This window comes from Elephantulus edwardii, unplaced genomic scaffold (genome assembly GCF_000299155.1).
Source record: "Elephantulus edwardii isolate Elephantulus edwardi_28Jun2011 unplaced genomic scaffold, EleEdw1.0 scaffold00218, whole genome shotgun sequence".
In the NCBI taxonomy this organism is placed as follows: domain Eukaryota; kingdom Metazoa; phylum Chordata; class Mammalia; order Macroscelidea; family Macroscelididae; genus Elephantulus; species Elephantulus edwardii.
This window is the reverse complement of record NW_006399968.1, coordinates 1,285,703-1,293,386: the sequence shown is the minus strand read 5'-3', so window position 1 is coordinate 1,293,386 and position 7,684 is coordinate 1,285,703. Positions and strand designations below refer to the sequence as shown.

Here is a 7,684-nt window from a genome sequence, read left to right as displayed (position 1 = left end):
TCGTGGTAATGGGCACCCATGGTGGACAGTGTTGGCTGGAGCTTCCCGACTAAATCAAGCCTGAAAGCAGGAGCGGCATCCACTTCCAAAATGGCTTGCCTTTGAAACTCAATGTACGAACAGTGCTCAGGCTGTTCGTTCATAGGGTCGCTATGAGTTGTCTACGACTTGACAGCATTAAACAACACAACAACAACAACAGGTGGTGTCAGCGGTCAACATGCTTAGCTACTAAGTCAAAGGTTAAGGTTGAGACGCACTCAAGTGCCTCACAAGAAAGGCCTAGCAAACATATTATTGACAATCCCATGGCGCACAGTTCCACTCTGGCACACATGGGGATGCTGCTGAGTATGAGCTGGATTGCAGGCTTATGTGGCATTCATGCTCCCAGCATGTCACCACTCAACAGTTCTTGCCTTTTCAAATTCTTGCCAGGCTTTCTGGGGATGGCTGGATTTGATACTGCCTTCTCAAATTACTTCAGAAATTAACAAATAGCAGAACAATTGGGACAGCTGTGTGGGAGAATAATTTTTACCCGGACTGGTTTTGCATTTTGAGGTTCAGGAAAGTGCTGCTGAGAACCCAAAGGCTGCTGTGTGGCATCAAGCAGAGGCGTTTGTGCAGGAAATTGTTTCACAGAGCAGCCCTACCCCATCATAAACAAAGCAGCAGCCACAGCCAGCTTCACACTTGGCTACTGTGTAGCTTTTTTAATTGCAAGATTGAGATTGAAATTTGCTGGTATAGAACCATAGAACCTTTCCCACTGAATTACACCAGTCCTGGCAGCTAGCACACAAGACTACTTCTGATTCCTGCCAGAATGCTTTGCCTCTGACCACACAGCCCGCCCAGGACTGTCAGAATTTAACTGCAATGGCTCACCGGCAACTGCCTGCCTGCCTGCAGGGTCCAGCTGACTTCCCATTACTAGGCTCCCTCACTCCATGTCTGGCAGCCCTAGCCTCTCTCCCCTACTAGCTTCCCCACTTCTCTCCCTTTGCACAGGCAGGACAATAGCATGGGTTTTGGACTGACAGATTATGTGGCTTCTGCACTCACTGGCAGAGCAACTTAGACAAATGTCAGGGCCTCTGTTTGATCAGGGTTACCTCTGCCTGGAGTCCCCTTAGAGGTCCAAATGGTCAGTGTGTTTGGCTGTTAGCCAAAGGTGGGTGGCTCCAGTTCAGCCAGAGGCACTTAAAAAAAGAAAGAACTGGCAATGTATTGGTTTGATAATTCAACAGAGTGCAGTCCACACCAACAGCCCAAAGCCACAGGAGATGACATTGGCTTGGCAGCTGGTTGACCTCTACCTGCTTCACTGGGCTGAAAGGGAGGGAGACACTCACAGCAGACCAGTGACACAGGGTAGCTGGTATCCCAGCCCTCCCTCTCTAGTAAGGATGGTGTTTCCTGAGTGGTTTACTCAGGCACATGTGGTTTAACTCTTTTTGTTTAGGATTTTTTTTAAAAAAATTATTATGATTTTAGTGAAAATTTACAGAAAGGGTGGGTATTCATTCATTCAATGATACACATTTTCTTCCCTCCCCCAGCCCATTTTGTAATACAAATCTTGTTCCAAATTGTTAATGAAGGCAGTTGTATACACACCCATGTTTATCACAGCATTATCATGATAGAGAAGAGATGGAAGCAGCCCAAGTGCCCATCAAAAAACAAAAGAGGGGAGGCCTGGAAGAGGGAACAGACTGCCTCCCTTGGATGTAGCTAAACCCACCCCTTCCCTCCACCCCACCTCTGAAAAAAAATGAATTATTACTGATATGCAAAATCCTGTCAAGACATTACCTGCAATTACTACAAGATTAAAGGAAATGACCAGCTACAGAAAACAGAAAAATTTGGGGGAAAACACTGCTGTCTAGATACATCACAAGGGACACCTTAAGCTGGAGCAGAAGGTACCAGGACACCTCGAGGCAGGTAGAGAAGCCATTACTGAAAGGGAACAACAGGCTTCCTGGTATGACATTCGGATACTTTGGGGGAAACTCTGTTGTTTAGCTACATCACATGGGAAGATTTAAGCTCAAGTGGAAGAGTACAGGACAGCTTGAACTGGGCATAGACACCATTTCTGGAAGGGAACAGCAGGTCTCCTGGTTTGGCATGCAAGTACTCTAGGGGAAACACTGCTGTCCAGCTACTCAATGTGGGATATCCTAAGCTCAAGTGGAAGGTACAGGACAGCTCGAACTGGGCATAGATACCATTTCTGGAAGAAAACAACAGGATTCCTGGTTTGGCATTGAGGTACTCTGGGAAAATCACTGCTGTCTAGCTACACCACACAGGATAACTTAAGTTCAGTGAAAGGGTACAGGACAGCTGAAAGGGCATACACACCATTTCTGGAAAGGAACAACAGGTTTCCTGGTATGGCATTCAGGTTCTCTGCAAGATATGCTGCTGTCTAGCTACACCAGGTGGTCTCTTTTAAGCTCAAGTGAAACAATACAGGACAACTTAAGCTAGGAATAGATACCATTTCTGGAAGGTAATAATAGGCTTCCTAGTATGGCATTCAGATACTTTGGTGCAAATACTGCTATGTAACTACAACATGCTGAGCCTTGTAAGCTCAAGTAAAAGAGTACAGGATAGTTCAAACTGGGCATAGACACCATTTCTGGAAGAGACAACAGACTTTCTGGTTTGACACTCAGGTACTTTGGTGGAAACTTTGCTGTCTGCTGAAGTCAACGGATACAGGACAACTCAAAATGTGTAGATGCCATTTCTGGCAGGGAACAACAGGCTTCCTGGTTTGGCATTTAGGTTCTCTGGGGAAAACACTTCTGTCTAAGAAGTGGTTCCACATGGACCCACACGTCTAAGAGGTCCCACATGGGACCTCTTAAACTTAAGTGGAAGGATACATAATAACTCGAACTGGGTGTGGATATTATTTCTGGAAGCAAACAATAGGCTTCCTGCTTTGGCCTGCTGGAACTCTGAATGAAACACTTCTATCTAGCTACACCACACTGGACCTATGTAGTTCAAGTAAAAGAAAACAATACAGTTTCATCTGGGCCTGGAAACCATTTCTGGAAGGGAAAAACAAGCTTCCTAGCTTGGCATTCATTTACTTCGGGAAAAACGCTGCTGTCTAGCTACACCACATGGGACCTCTTAACCTCAAGTGGAAGGGTACATGACAACTCCAACTGGCTGTAGATGCCATTTATGGAAGAAAACAACAGTCTTCCTTCCTAGTTTGGCATTCAGGTATCTTGTGGGAAGCACTGCTGCCTGGTTAAAATACACAGGACCACTTAAGCTCGAGTGGAAGCCTGCATTACAAATCAAATTCAGTGTAGACACCATTTCTGGAAGGGAACAACAAGCTTGCTGGTCTGACATTGAGGTACTTTGAGGGTAACACTGCTGTTTATCTACAGTGTGCAAGACCTCTTAAGCTCAAATGGAAGGATACAAGACAGCTCAAACTGGACGTAGAGGACATTTCTGTAAGGGAATAACAGGCTTCCTGGTTTGGCATTGAGGTACTCTGGGGAAATACTACTGTCAGACTGCATCATACAGGACCTTTTAAGCTCAAGAGGAAGGGTAAAGACAGCTCTAACTGGGCATTGGTTGTTGCTTACTTTTGCGTTAAGCACTACTCATAGCAACTCTATGAACAAAAGGCCTGAAGCCCCTCTACAACTATCGACATTTATCAATGTTCAGAGAGTTTCTGGAGGCATGTTGTTTAGGAAAGGTTTCCTGGTTTGGCATTCAGGTACACTGGGGGAAACACTGCTGTCTAGTTAAACCACATGTAACGAGTTAAGCTTAAGTGGAAACCTACATTACAGATCGAAGTTGGAGTGGATGCCATTTCTGAAAGGGACAATAGCCTTCCTGGTTTAGCATTCAAGTACTTTGGGGGAAATATTACCTGTCTTGCTACACCACATTGGCCCTCTTAAGGAGAAGTGGGAGGGTACAGGACAGCTCAAACTTGGAGTAGACACCATTCTGGAAGGGAACAATGGGTGTCTTGGTTTGGCATTCAGGTACTTTGGAGAAAACACTGCTGTCTAGCTAAACTACACAGTACCACTTTAGCTCTAGTGGAAGGGTACAGGACAGCTCTAAAGGATTAGACACCATCTCTGCAGGGGAACGGTCCTCCTGATTTGACTTTCAGGTACTGAGTGAAACACTGCTCTCTAGATACACCACATGGGACCTTTTAAGCTCAAGTGGAAGGGTACAGTATAACTTGATCTGGGTTTGGGTGCCATTTCTCTAATGGAACTATAAGTTTCTTTTTTTCTTTTTTTTTTTTTGGCTTTCAGGTACTTTGGGTGAAATACTGCTGTCTAGCTACACCATGTGGGACTTCTTAAGCTCAAGTGAAAGGGTTCAGGAGAGCTCAAAATGGGCATAGACACCATTTCTGGAACAAAGCAACAGACTTCTTGGTTTGGCATTCAGGTACTCAGGGGAAAACACTACTGTCTAGCTACAGCATGCAAGACCTCTTGATGTGGGTCTGGATGCCATTTCTCTGCTGAAATGACAAGTTTCCTTTTTTGGCATTGAGGTACTCAGGGGAAATACTACTGTCAAACTGCACCATACAGGACCTCTTTAGCCAAACTGGAAGCCTACATAACATACTGAACTTGGTGTCAATGCCATTTATGGAAGGGAACAACAGACTTCCTGGTTTGGCAATCAGGTCCTTTTGGGGGAAACACTTCTTTCTAGCTACACCATGTGAGACCTCTTTGGCAGAAGTGGAAGGGTACAGGACCAGTCAAACTGGGCTTATATGCCATTTCTGAAAGGGACAACAGGCTTCCTAGTTTGGCATTCAGGTACTTTGGGGGAAACATTTCCAGGTAGCAACAGCATAGGGGAACTCTTAAGCTCAAGTGGGATGGCACAGGAGAGCTCAAACTGGAGTTAGATGCCATTTCTGTAACAAAACAACAGACTTCCTGTTTTGGGGGAAGCACTGCTGTCTAGTTAAACTACACGGTACCTCTTAAATTCAAAGGAAAGGTACAGGGCAGCTCAAAGGGCATAAAATCCATTTCTGGAAGGAAACAACAAGCTTCCAAGTACTTTGGGGGAAACACTGCTGTGTGCGTTGCCACACAGGACCTCTTAAGCTCAAGTCGAAGAGTAAAGGATGGCTCCAAGTGGGTAATCATCATTTCTGGAAGGGAAAACAGGCATTCAGGTATTTTGGAAGAAACCCTGCTGTCTAGTTAAACTACCTGGTAACCCTTGACTTAAGTGGAAGGGTACAGGACAGCTCAAAGAGCTCGTTTGACATTTCTAGAGGGGAACAACAGGCTTTCTGTTTGGGGATTGTTGTATACTTCTATGAAAAGAAGTGTGGCATCAGGATTGCATTATGCTTGCTGAAACTGAGGAGGACCCGAGATGCTTGCTGCAGAAGGTTTGCAATATGGATTGAGGCTCAATATCAAGAAGACAAAAATTCTCACCGCTGGGCCATGTGGCCTCATCATGATGGATGGTGAAGAGATTGAGATTGTCAACAGCTTTAGTTTGCTTGGCTCCACAATCAATACTTGATACCAGCAGCCAGGAAATTAAAAGATGAATTGCATTGGGTAAAGTCTGCTGCTAGGGACCTCTCCAAAGTACTGAAGAGCAATGATGTCAGTCTGGAGACTAAGATGTGCCTGATACAGGCCATAGTCTTTGCAATTACTTGCTATGCTCCAGAAAGCTGGACAATGACTAGGATGATGGAAGGCAAATTGATGCCTTTTAGCTGTGGTGCTGGAGAAGAGTATTGAATATACTGTGGACTGCTAGAATAACAAGTTCATCCTGGAGAGGATGAAGCCAAGCTGCTCCTTGGAGGCAAGGAATCTAAAGCTTCATGTGACATACTTTGGACATGTTGCAAGGCAAGATCAGTCATTGGAGAAGGATGTCATGCTCAGGAGTGTGGAGGGACAGCACAGGAGAAGAAGACCCATGATGAGGTGGATTGATTCAGTGACTGGGGTAATGGGGATAGGTGTATCAGAAACAATAAGATTGGCACAGGATAGAACAGGGTTTAGGGCCGTTGTGCATAGGGTTGCTATGAGTTGCAGGCAACTCAATCGCACATAACAACAACAACAGCATCCTTTTAATTGCTTTCAGAGGTATCAAAATTAAAATAAAAAATTAGAGGTTGAAACTTAACTACTAGGAACATCAAAGGAAGTGAAAAATGATTCTAGGTTCAGGGACAATATGAATTCACGAACATGGAAAGGACAAGAATGTGGATAACAGTAAACATGTGCTGAAGATACTAGGGAGAGGAATTTGGTGAAAAAAAATATCTTAGACAAGCACCTAACAAAAAAAGAAATTAATGGGAATAGATTTCTAAACCACACTATGTGCTTAAGGATCATCCTCACCATTGGCACTATCTCTGTTATCCTCTCCTTCCTCAGCCTCTTTTTCATCATCCTTGATCAACTCCAGTTGGTCATCTCCCTGATCTCCATTATCATCATAATCATCATCATCATCATCCAGTAGGTCCCCCTCCTCAACAGAGTCATTTGCACCTCCCTCAGATTCCATCTTCACATTAGTTTCATCTTTCTTCAGGGAGCTGTTGCTCTGCTCCTCTTCTGACTTATCATTCTTCATCTCTACTCCTTGTTTACTCTGTTCTTTTTCAGTTGTTTTCAGCCTTTCCGGGAGGAAATATACATTTTGTTTTATTTGGGTCAATTCCTTCTTAATGATCTGCAGATCGTCTCCTTTCAACTTTGAAGATTTTGATGAAGATCACCACTGTTCACTCTTGGAATTGAAGCCACTTTTGCCCCTTTGTGAAGTGTTTTCTAATACATGCTGGTGTTTTAAAGACACAACAGTCCAAACAATAGGAAAAGGAGGAGGAACAGGAACATGTGCTTGGTAGATGTACATCCTGTCATAATAATCCCATTGAAAGTTACAGTCCAACTCAAATGAGGTGCTGTCCATCTCTGCTGCAGATCATTTCTCACCTGATTTTCCTCAGTTCTCTTTTGACTCTGCAGCCAGATTAATATCTAAAAGCTAGCCAGCAATTAGTCTGCCATCTTCTCCTGCTACAGCAGCCCGGACAGTTCTCTCATTAACATACTGAACAAAGGCAAAGCCTTTATGAATGGAGCAGCTCATGATTTTGCCATACTTCAAGAACATTGCCTCTACATATGATTTCTTCACCACAAGAGTGTTCAGGTTTCCAATAAATACTCAGGAGATCATTTAGTGGGGTCCTGTCTTGTTGGTAGCATTCCTGGTCATCTTGTCTGATAAAGTTCTTCACACAACTAAATAAATGTAGCAGAAGAAGAAAAAAAAATCTCACTGAAGCAAGGCTCCACTATCATATAGTGTATATTTTTTTATAACCAGGAGGGGGAAAGGGAGAAGAGAACCTCCTACTCCTGGGTTCTATGCAAAGACGCTAACTATTGCTCAAGGTCTAGACACCATTTCTAGAATGGAACAACTGGCTTCCTGATTTGGCATTCAGGTACTTTGGGGGATACACTGCACTGATGTCTAGTTTTCCCACACAGAACCTCTTTAAGCTCTAGTGAATATGTACAAGATGGCTTGAATTGGCCAAGGACACAATTTCTGGAAG

The 7,684-nt window shown here is 44.1% G+C and overlaps 1 pseudogene; it reads right to left on the bottom strand.

Moving 5' to 3' along the window:
* Positions 1 to 6,432: 6,432 nt before the first annotated feature.
* Positions 6,433 to 7,338, bottom strand: LOC102855293 (annotated as a pseudogene).
* Positions 7,339 to 7,684: the final 346 nt, after the last annotated feature.